Below are 16,982 nucleotides of genomic sequence, written 5' to 3'. Positions count from 1 at the left end.
CACACATACATGCACGCACACACAATCTCAGGCCACACCACAACTGGTCTTTGTGTGTGTCCACGTTGACGTCTGCCCTTTCCATCTGTTCCATTACCCTCCCTGTGGCTTCTTTCCATCCTCGGCCTCCTGCTCTGCCCTGGTGGCAGCAGCTCCCTGGGCCTCTCAGCTGCCCGGTGGGCACCCCTGCCTCGCAGCTTGCCTTTCATCTCAGCTCTTTCCCAGCCCTGCAATAGACACAGGGAGGCACAGAGGTGCCCATTTTCCAACCTTCTTATTGGGGCTTCGTTTGTCATTTTTGGAATTGGCGCTGTGGGGAGCCAGGCCTGGAGGCTGCAGTGCTCACACCTGCCTGCACGGCCAGCCAAGAGAGCTGAGCCTTGGGACCTGCTGCCAGCTCCAGAAAGCTCTCTTTGGGGGATCTGGGAGTCCAAGGACCCTGAGCATCAGGCCCCAGGACCCTGATGGGCGGGGCAAGTGGGGGATTAACCTCTTAATTGACCTCTCACCTGTCTGGAGGGCTCTGCCTCCCCCTACAGCCCACTTTCCTGGCCTTGCTCTGGACCGGCCTCACTCTGGCCTCAGCCTCCCCTCCCACCCACCTCCCTGCCCCCGCCATCCCTCCCACGAAGCCAGGACCCTCCTTTGTCTAGAACCTGTTCTGGCATTGACCTGAGATAAGCCTGGCTTTGGGATAAAAGCTTGGGATTGGCCTGGCTTTGGGATCAAAAGCAAATCTCCCCACACCCCCAAGAAGGCTCTGCCTGTCCAGCCCCACCCTCCCCTCCAGCTTCATCACGGAGTGTCTCGCGCCTCTCCCAGCACCGTCTTGCTGTGGACCTCTGCAGTGGAGTCTACCTGGCTTGCTCTCTTCACCCACCTAACTCTCCCTCAGCCTCAGGTATCTCTGAAACATCTCCTCAAGGAACCTTCCCAGGTTACTCTGTGGACCTCTGCAGTGGAGTCTACCTGGCTTGCTCTCTTCACCCACCTAACTCTCCCTCAGCCTCAGGTATCTCTGAAACATCTCCTCAAGGAACCTTCCCAGGTTACTCCTCCCCACCTTCAGGCCAGGCCCTGCTCAAAGCCCTCGTTACCCAGCAAAATCCTGAACAGCCAATCAGAATGGGTGCTGGCTGCAGCCCAGCTGCAGGGGGCCTTTACCCTTTCGTTGGTGGGCCAGGTGAGGAAAATGGACACAGAAGTATCCCAGTAGTTCAACCACCATTCCTGCCAGTGACCATCAGCTTGCCCGTCCCTGTTAGACACGGTTCTTCACCCACTCGTCCCTCTTGGTTTGATGTCTGTCACCTCCATGAGCTGTAAGCTCCATGAGACTGGATCGTGCTCCCTATTACTCCTACAGGGTGGCGCACCGAGCAGGTGCTGGATAAATAACTGCTGATGGACCGAAAGGCCACTGGGACCAGGCCCTCTCTGGGACCACTGATTTGTGTACCCAGCAGTCCCCTCCTATGTCCACATGTAGCTTAGCCGCCGGTGGGTAATTCCAACATGGCATCATAGTTGAACTTCAGAGGTTCAGGGTCAATGGGCCTGGATGCAAATTCCAGCCTCAGGGCTCTCTGGGTGGCCTTGGGCAATTGATTAAGCCTCTATGCCCCCGCCTGTACATGGGGCAGGAAAATGCTAGTGTTACGTAAAAGTCCCTTAACCTCTTGTGCTGGCGTATATAGCATTAGGATGATTGAATTAGCTTTGTTTCTTATTTTCTTATCCCATTGCCTTGCATAATCAAGAGAGATCCCTGGTTGATCCCTGCTCACTTCTCCAATCCACTAACCCCCTTCTCCATTCACTTGACCCACATTTACTGTGTGTCTAGTATTTTCCAGGTGTGAAGATACAGAAGGGAGCAAATCCAATGAAAATCCTGCCCCCGGCCAATACAGTCCATGGAGCATCCACCTCACTCGGGTGCTGGGCTGATGGCTTCACCCAGGGTCTTGCTGACTCTCTGCCCCACCTCCCCACCCCTGTATCTCTTGGCAGTAGAACCTATGATTGTCCCCATTTTACAGCTGGAGAAACTGAGGCTCAGAGCTTGAGCAATTTGCCCGAGGTCACTTGGTTAACAGAACTGAGATTTGAACTCAAGTTCAAAGTCCTTCTGAAGCCAGATCCTGAAATTTCTTCCACTACTCACTCATCAGACTGGGCCACTCCTTCCTGAACTCAGCCCAAGGATCCAGCAAAACCTGACCCCCTGCCTTCATCATCTCCCTCAACTCTCCCCTGTCTTCCTTGGGCCCCTTACCCGTGGCTGGCTGGCTCCCTCCAGCCACACCGGTTCTTCAGTTCCCCAGATAGGTCTAGGTCTCATGTACCCCCTATACTTTGCACATGCTGTTCCCTCCGCCCAGAACACCCTTCCCCTCCTCTTGGCATGGATAACATTCCTTCTCTACTGGACCTCAGCCAGACCTAACCTCCTTCGGGAGGATCTTCTGCCAGAGGCTGGGAGGCATTCCCCACCGTCCTGAGGCTGTTATACTAACTGGCTAATCCCCCAGCCCAGCCTGTGAGTTCCTAAGGCCAGGGCCTTTCTTTGCCTTTCCCCAAAGTTACATAGCACCTAACACAGGGCCCGGCGCGCAAGAGGAGCAGCAGCATTTGCCAGATGAACAAATCAATGAAAAATTGCCCAAGTCACTCTCCTGGCCTCTTCGGCTCACCCATTCTGCTAAAGCGAGCTGCAGCGCAAACACAGAGGGTATATTTTCATGATAAATGAAAATGCCAGTTGTTAACAGACTTCCTGGACCTAAACTCGACACATCCGGGGAACACGGCTCAAAATGAGCATTCCACTAGAAAAAGCGTTTGAAGAATGTTTTTCTCTTAAAAAAGAAAGGTGTGAACAACTCGGGAGAGATCAATGGGCTCCCTGTGCAGAGACAATATTCTATAAATGCGCCCACAACCCTGTACTTGGTAGGACCACGCGGTAGAGCAGCTTCTCCTGGGGGAAGCAGAGTCCCCCGTTGCGGTACCCCGCAGGGGGAACCTGCACAGCTTAGGCCAGTGTCAGCGTTGTAAAAATAATGGGGTTGGGCTTACCGGAACTGCTGTCCCAAAGTGTGCAGCAGCCTTCTCGAGCTGGGGCCGGATGAGAGTTCCAGCAGGGGCTCAAGACATCACAGGTGCCCTGCAGAGCAGAGGGAGAAAATGTGGGAGGCTCTGGGGCCAGGGGTGAGGGCCAGAGGTGTGGGAGCAGCATTAGCCTCTCTGGGAACACCCACCCCCCACCCCAGCCCAACCATCTGCAGGAAAGGCCACAAAATCCATCAACGCTGGTGTGGGAGCTGAGGATAGGACTGGAGGTCCTTGCGGGGTTGCTGTGAGGGGAAGGTGGACCCCCCCCCCCAGAGGCAGAGCAGAGTCCCCCATGCTGCCCCCAGTGCAGGCATCCTGGGCAGCGTCCAGTGTCCACCGCGGCAGTGACTGCCCACAGTCAAGGGCAGGGAGGCCCCGGCAGACGTCTGTTGGGTCAGTCCAGAGTCAGGGCACAGAACTGGGAAGGGGGGATAGCAGAGCTGCTTCCACATGGAACCCCAGATGTGGAGACACCAGATCCTCCTGCGGGGGCACAGGATGGACCAGGTCTAGGGTGGTGAGGTCCAGTTGGGGGTGCTTGGGGGTTTCAGCTTGCAGGTTCCAGCCACCCCCCCCCAAGTGGGGTCAGTATTCAGAAGGTGGGAACCAGGCAGGGCCAGACCCAGCTCAGAGTGGTCCACACCCCAACAATAACACACTTCTCCCCTTCTGTCCAGCACAGTCTCCATCCTTCCTCTTCCTTGGAAGTGCTGCCTGGCCTCCCTGAGGGGGTAGGTGCCCACAACAGGGCACCTGGGAGCACCAGGGCCTGGAGGGCTTCTGGGGCGGGGCGGGGGGGGGGGGGGAGCTCACAGCTGCTGCCAGCCCACCATGGCTGTCTTCTGCCGGCCGTGAATGCAGGCCCTGGAGTCACAGGCCTTAGGTTCGAGTCCCACCTCCACTGTTTAGTGGCTGTGTGTCTTTGGCAGCTGACCTCACTGTCAAGCCTCAGTTCTTCCACCTGTAAGATGAAGATTTAGAAGACACTGTGTGTGTGTGGTGGGGGTGCTTGTCACAGAGGAAGTGCAGGGCTTGAGACTGGTGGTGGCTGCTGGGTTTATCATGGTTCTTTTCCAATCTGGGGGCGGGGGGGAGGGGCTCTGCCTTAGAGAGGAGTTCCCTGGTGGCTTAGTGGTTAAGGATCTGATGTTGTTCCTGTTGTGATGGGGTTCTAGCCCTGGCCTGGGAACTTCTGCGTGATGCAGGTGTGGCCAAAGGAAAAAAAAAAAAAAAAGGGTGCACATCTGCCCTGAACACAAATGACAGGGGAAAAGGTTACATCCTATCTGGGGCCACAGGCACATGTCAAGTCCAAGGTTGAGGGCCACGGAATCTTGAGACCCAGAGAGGGCAGACTTGTGCCCATTACAGGTAGAGCCAGGACTAGACTCAAGGATCCTGAGCCTAGGCGCACAGCACAGCATCACCCACACCCGAACTACTGACCACACCTCCCTAGAGCCCGGGGCAGAGAGAGTGGAGGGTGTGGCTCAGCCAAGGATTTTGAAGAACAAACAAATTGTAAAAATCTGGTCTTGTCAGTCCCAGCTGAAAACATTCCCCAGCCTGCAGAAGCGATTTCAAACATGTTTGCGGCAGAGCCTTCAAACAGAATCTTAACACCGAAAATCTAAACGTAACAACCAAAGAAAACACAACTCCCCTCTCTGAGACGGCGGTGGAGGCTGGGTCCAGGACCTCATCCAGGGCCTCTGCCCTTTGATTTCCCTTCTTCCCCGTTCCTGGGGCGCCTCTGGAAGAAGCCCTAGACTTCAGGGAACTCTTTGAACCATTGGCCTAAGCTCGAGTTCAAATGCCTGAGCAGAGTGTATAAGGCGGTCACAGTGCAACCCCTGGCCACCCCACCTCGCCTTACCTCCCAGCCTTCCCCACCTGCACCCTCTGCCAATCAGAATGGCCTGCAGTCCTCCTGCCTCCACTGACTCACATCTTTGGCCAGCCCTGCAGACTCTCCCTCCTCTTCCACTTCTTTCCACCTGCTTTTCACCTGGCCCCCTTCTATGCATCCTTCAAAACACAATCCGGCAGAGTTCCTGCTGCGGTGCAGTGGGTTAAGAACCTAACTGCACCAGCTTGGGTCCCTAGAGAGGTGAGGGCTCAATCTTCGGCCTGGAGCAGTGGGTTCAAAGGATCTGGCATTGCCACAGTTGCAGCATAGGGTGCAGCTGTGACTCGGATCCAATCCCTGGCCTGGGAACTTCCAAATAGGCTGTGGATGCGGCCATAAAAATTAAAAAACCCTGTCAAGTGTCACCTCCTCCAGGAAGCCTTCCCTGGGGATGATGGCCCTGTCCTCTGGTCCTGCACATGCCTTGCCAAGAGCATTTATCACCTGCCTGGATGATTACTGAGTTGTGTAAGGAGGCAGCCCTCTAAATAGGAGCTCAGAGCTGAGGCCTTGGCCTCAGAGACTAGAGTTTAAATGCTGACACACTGCTTAGCTGTTGCGGTTCCTTGGGCAAGCTCCCCCGACTGCCTGAACTCGGTTTCCTCATCGGCAAAGTGGGAGTAAGGACAACACCCACTTCCCGCAGCCGAGGATCAGACGAGCTAGCATGGGCAAAGGGCTTGGCCTGGTCTACACATGTCTGTCCCACGGCAGCCGCCCTTCCTGCAGGCACCCAGGGAAGCCTGCTCTGGAACGATAGACACTGGGGATGGGGCCACTGTGAGACAGAAGCCGTGGATCTGCCCTCAAGGCATTGACAGTCCAGGCTGGGGAGCAGAAGTCTAGAGGCGGGACGATGAAATAATTCAATGCTAGTGAAACGCAGGCAGAAGTGGGCTGAATCCATCTGGCTGGATCATGAGTCTTGGCCCCAAAAAGATGCTTGATAAATGTTTCAAATGAAAATGTTGAGTTCAGAGTTTCTGTTGTGGCTCAGTGGGTTAAGACCTGACAGGTATCCACGAGGACAAGGGTTTGATCCCAGACCTCGCTCAGTGGGTTAAGGATCCAAGCTGCAGCGCAAGTGGCAGAGGCAGCTCAGATCTGCTGTGGCTGTGGTGTCGGCTGGCAGCTGCAGCTCCAGTTCAACTCTTAGCCCCATGTGCTGTAGGTGCTGCCCTGAAAAGAAAAAAAGGAAGGAAATGTTGAGTTCAGTGGAAGGAAAAAGCACCCAGTCTAGGGAGCATTTGGGGGAAGTTTAGGGGGTGGCCAGGATGTGGATGGGTGAGGACTGGGGGTAGCTGGATCCGGGGAATCTAGGCAGGGCTGGGGAGTCGGTGGGGGGGGCACCCCAGTGTTATTCCAACTCTGCTCCCAATGCTTCGAAATCACCTCATGGTTTTTCTCTTCCCGCCATCTTTCTGTATTGTCTTGGATGTTTTTCAATGAGCCTGTGTTACTTTGGAAGTCAGGAAAAGCAATTAAGTTATTTCCATTTGCAAGATTTTTTCCCCCCTGAAATCACACGCTCCAAGGACAGTTAAAGTTTTCAAATCAAAAATAGAAGAGGCATCAGAAGCAGCGACGAAGGGGGTGGTAATTATACCAGGAACCTGGGAAGAGTGAGTTATTTTGACCAATGGTTCACTTTGACTTTGAGCTTCCAAAGACAAGGCCAAATGGGAAACTGGCAGAGGCGGAAGACCAGGCGGCAGGGGCAGTGGGGCGGGGAGGGGGGGGGGGCGCCGGAATGGATAATAATAACCAGCCCCTTGCAGTGTGGAAATGTGGGGCGAAGAAGTAAGGGATTTGAAGGAAAAAAAAAACAAAAACAAACAAACAAAAAAAAAAACACTGGCTTGCTGGGCATTTCCTGCCGTCATCTTCGCTCAGCAGGTGAGGGAACAAATGGAGGCTGCGAGAGGCGAGCATCAGGTCTGCCGCAGGAAGCGGCAGAGGCGGCTTCAAACCTGAGCTGCTCAGACCCGAGCCCACGCTGCAGGTGCACCCACGACTCTCCCACCTCTGGGGTTGTGGCAGGTGGAGGCTACCGCAAGGACCAGCGGGCAGGGCGGGCTCACGCGCAGGCGCAGAGGGGTAAGGCTGCGCTGTTCTCCGGGCTGCCGGTCTGACAGCGGTGAGCCCGCGCCTGGGCCTCCTAATGGAGTCCTGATACACTGCACGGCGGTGACAGTTGAGCCCAGAGATAGCAGGGTGCGTCGTGCCTGTCTAACAGAAGGGACAGGTCAGTGGCAAACGTGTAATCCTCTGATGTCTGCAAGGCTCTGGTGCTTAACTCCTGCCTCTCCAGACTGGGCACACCAGCCAGTGGGGCCAGCAAGCTGGGGGTCCTGAGAGCGGAGGGAAGGCTAGCTCCTTCCCCTCCCGCAACAGGGAGGACCTCTCACTTCTACTACCCAGCCAGCACCTGCTTGGGAAGTCGGAGCAGCCGAGGGAGAGCATCCTGCCTCTTCTCTGGAACTCCTCCTCTCAACTCTTTCTCCCCCTGGAAGCCAGGAGGGGTCTTTGACAAAGAAAAATGTAGTGAGAACACCTTTCCGCCTCCCATCCCTTCCATGGCTCCCTACTGCCCTCATGGTAAGGCCAATCTTATTACTGTGTCCTGCAGGGTCCTCTGGCTTGGCTCTTCCCACTCCCCAGCCTTTCCCTCTGGGCTCCTTTCGGGTTCTCCAGTTCAGCACTGCCTCAGGGCCTTTGCACATACTGTTCTCCCAGCTGAGATCTAGCCCCGCCTCGTCTCTGCCCACACCGTATGCTGGCTCAGCTCTGGTCTCAACCTGCCTGATTCCTGAGACTGGGTCAGGGTGCCCTGTGATGGGCCCAAGCAGCCCATATTTTAGCCTTTAGATGGTGATTCTCTGAGGGCAGAGGAGGGCTGGGCCTCCTGGCTCCAGGGTCCACACAGGCACCGCTTCCATAAATTCTCGAAGCATCCCTAAGGGCCGGCATTGCAATGATCCTGTTTTTCCCACCAGGAGAGTAATGCTCGTGGAGGCTGGGGCTCCAGGTCACATGGCCAGTCTGGAGCAGAGTCAGGATTTGAACCTGCTCTATCCCAGGCTCTGGAGCACTACACCAGGCAGCTTTTGGGAGCTCAAAGACAGTCCAAAATGCCCCAGGGGTGTGTGGAAACTGAGTCACCTCCCCCCCCCCCCACTGCCCCCAGGGTCCTGTTGCAAGTTGGTGGGGAGCTAGAAGAGAATCCTGCCCCCCGGCCCAGGATTGCGTTCTTCTCAGGCTCCACCCCCAACCGAGTGAGCCCTGCCTCTTCTCTCCCAGTGGGAGCCTCTGGGTACAGAGACAGGGAAGGGAGGTGATGCTGGCTAGGACCCTTCCCGAGGAGCTGGGCTGGAAGCAAAGGGGCTTCTTGCAGAAGGTTCCCCTCCCCGCCCCTCCTCCAGCCCTGCCAGCAGCTGCTTAGCACAATTAGCCAACAAGTGGCTGTTTTGTGGAGTTCCTGCTGATGTGTTTTAAGTGGCTTTCTGAGTGGGGAAAGGTTCCATAGGAGAGCCAGGCAGACAAAGGGGAGCGAGTGCATTAGGTTTTATCGGTCTGTTTTGCACACATCTGACCTCACTCTTTGAAGCAAGTTCTCTTTAGCCCTGGGAGGATGATGATAAAGAGACAAGAGGGAGAGAGTGCAGACAGGCAGACACGCTCGATCGCTTGCACACGCACCAGTCCTCCGAGTGGAGGCATAATGGCCGGAGACACTGGAGCGAACTGTCCGACAGATGGGGCCCGCCCCGCTCCGAAGGCGAGGCTCAGGCTGCAAAGACAGTCTTCAGGTGAAAACAGAATAACTGAATTAGCCAAGCATTGTGCGATGAGAGGGTAAAGCGTCCGCCTCTTCCTAATGGCTGCCCAGTTGCCAAAGAATGAAACCTCTTTTGATCATGCAGACAATCCAAGGACAAAAGTCACCTAGAGATGGCAGAGGGAGTGGGGGAGGAGGGACCCCTCCCCTCCCTCCGCCCCAGCGAGGCTTGAACAAAGGACCCATCTCTTGGCCATCCTCATGCCCCATGTCTTCTGCTCTTGGTTTGGTAAGAAGTGAGCAAGGAAGTAGGTACTTGTGGAGGCGATGATAGAGTGGGGGGCAGGGATCCTTGGAGCATGAAGGAGTGTTGAAGATGGGCCATGGTGACCCAAGGGTAGACAGTGGGGTATGGTCTGCTGTTGAAGCAGCTTTCTTTAACCTCAATTCAATGCAGCCATCGTTATTAACCCCCTTTTCTCTAGGTCTTGTTTCTTCTTCCTTTAAATGAGGATTTCTGATTTAACCCATTGTCCAACCATCCATCCATCCACCATCCACCTGTTCATCTATCCATCCATCCATCCGTCCATCTACCTGTTCATCCATCCATCCACCTGTCCAACCATCCATCCATCCACCTGTCCAACCATCCATCCATCCATCCATCCACCTGTTGATCCATCCATCCATCCATCCATCCAACCTTCCTTCCATCCATCAATCCATCCAAATGGACAGTCATTCATTTAATAAGTATTTTTTTGGATAAAGGTTAAGCATTTTATTTTGCTGTGCGTATGGCTTTGAGTACTGAAGTTGACGTACACTACCACCGTGCATTTTTCATGGTGAGTTCTCTCCCTGGAAGCCCCCATCTTTCCATCTTTGCTTATTGACATTTTATCCACTTTCAAAGCCCATTTTGCATGCTAGTTCCTGTGTGGTGCTTTTCAGATTCACTCATCTATATCTGAGTCATATATCATTTAATAGGTTTGTTTTTCTTTTTAGGGCTGCACACGTCATACATGGAAGTTCCCAGACCAGGGGTGGAATCAGAGCTGAAGCTGCCAGCCTATGTCACAGCCACAGTAACACCAGATCCAAGCCACATGTGTGACTTTGGGGGCAGCTCATGGCAACACCCCGATACCTAACCCACTGAGCAAGGCCAGGGATTGAACCTGAATCCTCATGAATATTAGTCAGGTTCTTAACCCACTGAGCCACAACAGGAACTCCCAATAAGTAATTTTTTTTTGAGCCCTGATTATGGGCTAGGCATTCTGCTAGGAGCTGGGAATACTGAGTGAACAAGAAGCTCACAGGCTAGCAGAGGGACATATGATAATTAAAAATCCCATTATCATCATGATGTGTGCTCCTTGGAGAAGCTGCCCTTTGGTGGAAGTTCAGAAAGACAGCCTGGATGAAGAGACCCTGTGGAGTGGCAGGAGGAGGGGCATGGGGGACACTGAGAGCCTCTGGTGGGCACAGAGGGAAGGAAAGGAGACATCTAGGCAGTAGAGGACTAGTGAGAAGGCTCCAAGGATGGACAGAGCCCTGAGGGGTGGGAGGGGACGCATGAGGGCCAGTGAACCCCTGCGAGTCTGGGCATAGGGGTGACACCCGGAGGGGTCCCAGTTCTCCAAGTCTGGGTGGTAAACACTGGCTGTGACAGAGGAGAGGATGAAGGGATCCGCCAAGGACAGTCCTTGCCCAGGAGGATCTGGCTGTGGAGGGAGCCCCGTCTGGGCTGGGAATCTAGTTGATGGAGGAGAAAGATGCCCTTTATACCCAAAGCAAGAATTTCATTCACCTCATCCAAACCTTCTTGCTGCCCCTCCTCCTCACCCACCCCCCAGGCCTCTGTTCTGGGCCTTCTCCTCTTCCATCCATCCCTGCGGGTCCTGGTCAGAGGCTGGAGGACAGGAAGGGCGTGGAATGGACAAGATCTTCCAGGGGCACCTGGGGAAAAATGCCGCCTCCTGCAATGCAATCCCCTCAGGATCGCTTTCCCCAGGAAGGATGCTTTTTCCTCCCTGGAGGACAAGATAACCTTTTTTTCTTTCTCCTTACAATAGTAACACATTCTTGCTGAAGGAAGTCAGGAATCTCAGAGCTCAACAGGCTCAGAACCTTGGGGCCTCCTTGGCTCCTCCCTTCCTCCCACATCCTGTCCATCAGCTAATCCTGTTGGCTCCACCTTCAGCATCAGTCCTGACTCCAACACTGGCTGCCACTTCCACCCTAATGCCTGGCCCAGGCCCCTATCACAGATCTTCTAGACCTGGCCGTGGCTTCATAATGGTTTCCAGACTGAGCGCCCGACTCAGGCTCAGCAGCCAGTAAAGACCATGCCATCGGGAGTGGGATCTGGGGAGCAGTGAGTGACCATGGCACCTCTCTGCCTAAAAGCCTCTGGTTGCCTTTCTTCTCAGAGCAAAAGCCAGAGTCCTCTTCTCTATCTGCAAGATGCTGGATGATCTGCCCTCCATCTCTCTCCCCTCCCCTCCATGCCTTCCTTCCTATTCTCTCTCCCCTTCTGTCCTCTACCCACCCCCTTCCCACGGGCAGTTTCCTTGCTGCTCCTTGAGCCCATGATCCCACTGTCGCCTCAGGGCTTTTGCACCTGCTCTGTTGACCATCCCTCTCCCCCATCTGGAGGGCTAGCTCAAGTTGCTCCCCAAATGTCACCACTTCAGAAAGGCTTTCCTAACCACTTTCTTTAAAATAACCCCTTCCCAGTCTAAGGGGAGAGAGAAATGGGGAGTTATTCTTTAATGGGCTTAGTGTTTCAGTTAAACAAAAGAAGGCAGTTCTGGAGATGGATGGGGGTGATGGTTGCAGGACAGGGGGAACATGTTTAATGCCACTGAACCGTACACTTAAAAATGCTAAGATGGGAAATTTCATTTTGTACGTAATCACCACAGTTAAAAATTCACCTGCGTATGCAAATACAGCAGATGGTACTCTCCTGGGTAGAACTCATAGGAGGTATAGATCCCTGAAATATAGCCTCCAGCCTATGAGCAGGTATTTTCATTCTTTGGGGCTCTAACATGGAAGCAGGTCCATGGTTTAAATGCAATTTGCAATTTCTTTTCTTTTTTTTTTTTTTTTTGTCTTTTTGCCTTTTCCAGGGCCGCTTCTGTGGCATATGGAGATTCCCAGGCTAGGGGTCGAATCGGAACCGTAGCTGCTGGCCTATGCCAGAGCCACAGCCACGCGGGATCCGAGCCGTGTCTGCAACCTACACCACAGCTCACGGCAACGCCAGATCCTTAACCCACTGAGCAAGGGCAGGAATCGAACCTGCAACCTCACAGTTCCTAGTCGGATTCGTTAACCACTGAGCCACGACAGGAACTCCTGCAATTTCTAAGTAATGCTGTGGCTCTAGGATGGGAGGGCAATTTCAGCATTCACTGCCAAGGAGGTGATTATAATAAAGTCCCCACGAAAAAAAAAAAAAAGCCCCCCGTCAGCACTCTCTCTGTCTTTGCTCTGCTTTATGTTTCTTTTTAAAAAACATTTTTACTTTATTTTTTGATAGTTTTTAAGTCAGTGAATTTTATTACATTGATGGTTGTGTAACCATCATCACAACCTAATTTTAGAACATTTCCATCCCAAACCCCCAGCCCTCCCCCAACCTGTCTCCTTGGGTAACCATAAGTTTTTCAAAGTCTGTGAGTCTGCAAATAAGTTCATTTTATCCTTTTTTTTTTTTTTTTAAGATTCCACCTATAAATGTTAGCCTATGATATTTGCGTCTTACTGTCTGACTAACTTCACTTGATAATTTCCAGGTCCATCCATGTTGCTGCAAATGCCATTATTTCATTTCTTTTTAGGCTGAGCAATAGTCCATTGTGTATATGGACCACATCTTGATCCACTCCTCTGTCAATGGACATTTAGGTTGTTTCCATATCTTGGTTATTGTATGCAGTGCTGCAGTGAACATTGGAATACACGTATCTTTTTGAGTCATGGTTTTCTCCAGATAGATGCTCAGAAGTGGGATTGCTGGAGCAATTGGTAATTCTATTTTTAGTTTTCTGAGGAATCTCCATGCTGTTTTCCACAGTAGTTGCACCAATTTACATTCCCATCAACAGTGTAAGAGGGTTTCCTTTTCTCCACACCCTCTCCAGCATTTATTGTTTGTAGATTTTTTGATGATGGCCATTCTGGCTGGTGTAAGGTGGTACATTGTAGTAGTTTTGATTTACATTTATCAATAATGAGTGATGTTGAACATCTTTTCATGTGTTTTTTGGCCATCTGTATGTCTTTGGATAATTGTATAGATTATTTGCCCATTTTTTGATGGGGTCGTTTGGTTTTTTGTTTGTTTGTTTGTTTGTTGGGTATTGAGCTGCAAGAGGTGTTTATAAATTTTGGAGATTAATCCATTGTCATTCATTTCATTGGCAAATATTCTCTCCCATTCTGTGGACTGTCTTTTCATTTTGTTTAGAGTTTCCTTTGCTGTGCAAAAACTTTAAAGTTTAATTAGGTCCCATTTGTTTACATTTGTTTTTATAGTCTTTACTCTAGGAGGTGGATCCGAGAAGATATTGCTGTGGTTTATGTCAGAGAGTGTTCGGCCTATGTTTTCCTTTAAGAGTTTTATAGCATCCAGTGTTATATTTAGGTCTTTAATCAATTTTGAGTTTATTTCTGTGTATGGTGTTAGGAAGTGTTCTAATTTCACTCTTTTCCAGGTAGCTGTCCAGTTTTCCCAGTAGCATTTATTGAAGGGGTTGTCTTTTCTTCATTGCATATTCTTGCCTCCTTTATCAGAGATTAGTTGTCCACAGGCGTGTGGGTTTAATTCTGGGCTTTCTATCCTGTTCCACTGATCTGTATTTCTGTCTTTGTGCCAGTACTGTATTGTTTTGATTACTGTAGCTTTGTAGTATAGTCTGAAGTCAGGGAGCCTGATGTCTCCAGCTCCATTTTTCTTTTTCAGGATGTCTTTGGCTATTCTGGGTCTTTTGTGCTTCCAAACCAACTTTAAACTATTTTATTTTAGTTCTGTGAAAAATGCCATTGGTAATTGGATAGGGATTGCATTGAATCTGTAGACCACCTTGGGTAGTATGCTTCATGTTTCTTACTAGCCCTCTGCATTATCTGACTTTTTTTTTTTTTTTTTTTTTTTTTTGCTGAGTCCATGGCATGTGGAAGTTCCCAGGCCAGGGATTGAACCCACACCACAGCAGTTATCTGAGTTGCTTCAGGGACAATGCCAGATCCTTAACCCATTGAGCCCCAAGGGGTTTCCATCATCTAAGTTCTTCTTCTTCTTTTTTTTTTTAGAGCCACACCCGTGGCCCACAGAGGTTCCCAGGCTAAGGGTCCAATTGGAGCTGCAGCTGCCAGCCTACACCAGAGCCACAGCAATGCCAGGTCTGAGCCATGCCCATGACCCACACCACAGTTCACAGCAATGCTGGATCCTTAACCCACTGAGCAAGGCCAGGGATCGAACCCGAAATTCATGGTTCCTAGTCAGACTCGTTTCCACTGCACCACTATGGGAGCTCCCATCATCTAACTTTTTGTGCTATTTGTTTCCAGGTCTGTGATCTGCTCCTTGTTCCCTGAATATGTGCCCCACAGGCACAGAAACTTGGTTTGCTCATCACAGCATCCACCACACCTAGTGGAGTGGAAGTTCATAGGGTGACTGAGGCTAGATGGGACACTGACCTCCCACTAGCTTCTTTTCCCTCCTTGTCTATCCTGGCAGTCAAAGCAGGAAAAGGGATGGTTTCTCCAGCCCTATTCATTCATTCAGCACATGTTTATACCGCTTGCTCTGCCCCAGTTGTCTTCTAGTTTAGGGTCAGGGCCAGATCTTATCTCTTTCTGTCCCTTCTGGTTCCCCCTAGGGCTAGCCCAACAGCTGGAACACATCAGTGCCTCCCACGTGCAGTGCCTCGTGCCCCAGCTGGACTCTCTCCCATGATTGTCTGCCACCCTGGCTTCTGAGATGAGTCTGGCTGTGATGGGCTTGATGATACCATCCAGTGTAAGTGAGATTAGGAAGTCAGGTGGCAGCAGAGTTAAAGGGGGTTGGACACTCATTGAGCTTGCAGGTCAGGGAACACAGGTTTATTTTTCTAAGGATGGTTTCTCCAAGTGACTGAGGTATGAATTTATTTTCCTTCTCCCTGGCTTGACTCTGGTGTCACAGAAGAGATTTAGAACAAAAAGTTAAGCTTCATCTGAGGGCACCTGCTCCAGCCCACACTGTGGGAGTGACAAGGGACGTCAGGGGACGGAGACCCTCAAGGACCCTGCCCAGCATTCTGCTGGTAAAAACCCGCAGGCCAGGGAGCACAGAGTCGGGTATTGCTCTCCCACGCAAGCTGCGCTCCAATAATCTGAAGATTAGGGAACAGACTGAGTTTGGGGCTCCTTCCTCTTAACCTCTCAGGCAGCTGAGTGAATAATTTTAGCAAAACAGTGAGACCCAGAAGTTCCATCCTAAACAAAAACAGGTGAGTGCCTTTGAAAGTAATATATGAGAAAGTTCTAAGGAGCTTCACGCCTGTGTCCCCAGGAATTTTTGATTATATACTGGACATTGTAAGGATGCATTGTAGAGACTCTGGATTCCATTGTCTTCTTAGAAAGACTATTGGTTCCTCTTGGAGCAGGTAGTTTCATTGCTGGCTGATCACTTTGGACTTAATGCATGCTCGGTTTTGTGCCTTGTTAGAGCAGATCTATAGAGAGCTCAAGGTGCTTCTCAAACCCCTCTAACTTGACAGGACTTAAACTCTAAACGGACCCGTTATTCCACGATGGCCAGTAGCAGGTGGTTGCTAGCAGTATTATTCATTTGCTTCTTAAATAAACGTTTTATTTGGGAATAATTTTAGCTTTATGGAAAAGTTGCAAAGATAGTACAAAAATCTCCTCCATACCCTTCACCCAGCTTCCAGTTTACATCTTTTATGTAACCATGGCACATTCGTCCAAACTAGCAACTTGACTCTCACCCAATATTATTAAACTGCAGGATTAGATCTGATTTTACCAGTTTTTCCCATTAATGTCCATTTACTGTTCTAGAATCCAATCCAGAATTCCCCCATGCTAGCAGCTCTATTTGAATAACCAGAAACTGGGAAAAACTCAGCCAGCCATCAACAGAGAATGGATGACTAAATCATGGTACATTCCTGTAATGAAATACTATGTAACAGTGAAAAGAAACAAATTACTATTCCGGCAACACAGACACAGTGTTGAGTCAAAGGAGCTGGGCACAAAGAGACACTGAGTCCATTCATGTAAAGTTCTAATTGATGATGATAGGTTAGAGAAGTCATCACCATTTATGGCAGGCAGACCCTGGGATGACCCCCATAATTCCTGGTATCACACTCTGCATAGTCCTCACCCCTTGACTGTGGGTAGGACCAGTGATCGGCTTTTAGCAATTGACTGTGAAAAAGGCGAAGGGGTTTTATGCATGTCATTAAGGACCTAAATCAATTGGATTTTGCATTCATGCAAAGGGTGGGCCAGACTTAATCAGATGCAAGCCTTATAAAGAGAGATTCTTCTGCCGGCCTGAGGAAGCAAGCGTCTGTGGTGTGATGCTGACAGCCCGCAAGCAGAGACCTCGGTCCTCTGGCTACAAGGAACTGAATTCTGCCAACAACCATGAGGCCTTAGAGGACAGATCTGGGCTCCAGAAAGGAACAGAGCTGACACCTTGACTGCAGTGCTGGGAGACCCTGAGCCAAGGACCATTAAGCTGTGCCCAAACTCCTGAGCCATGGAAACTGTGAGATCATAAATGGATGTTGTTTCAAGCTGCTACGTGTGTGGTCATTTGTCATGCACTCATAGGTATCTAATACACCACTGGAAGGAGAGCGACTGGGAGGGGGCATCAGGGGGCTTCTGGGATGCTGGAAATGTTCTCTATCTGGATTTAGGTGGTCGTTATATGGGTATATTAAGTAGTAAAAATCCATCAAGTAGGCTTAGGATTGGTGTCATTTACCGTATGTAACTTACCCCTAAATTTGAAAAAATTCCAACGGCAAGCACGATGGATGGCCAGCCCTAGTTTTCTACCCCAGCCTCCCTCCCCCACCACCTCTTCTCGTTCATCCGGGCACTCAGGACCACCAAGGC

General features: G+C 51.2%; 1 long non-coding RNA gene across 3 annotated transcripts in view; it reads left to right on the top strand.

Annotated features, from left to right (window-relative positions):
• Window positions 1–16,654, top strand: part of LOC102163670 (uncharacterized) — a 43,473-nt gene extending 26,819 nt beyond the window's left edge. For all 3 annotated transcript variants that reach the window (XR_014829265.1, XR_014829267.1, XR_014829266.1), the window contains one exon: window positions 14,403–16,654. This is a non-coding gene — a long non-coding RNA (uncharacterized LOC102163670). The remainder of the gene's footprint in view (window positions 1–14,402) is intronic.
• Window positions 16,655–16,982: the final 328 nt, after the last annotated feature.

Source organism: Sus scrofa, chromosome 1, assembly GCF_054392235.1.
Source record: "Sus scrofa isolate SSC_HxYL_T2T_F1_AM1 chromosome 1, Sscrofa_HxYL_maternal_Yorkshire_Landrace_v2.0, whole genome shotgun sequence".
Taxonomy (NCBI): Eukaryota; Metazoa; Chordata; class Mammalia; order Artiodactyla; family Suidae; genus Sus; species Sus scrofa.
This window is presented reverse-complemented; position numbering and strand designations above follow the sequence as displayed.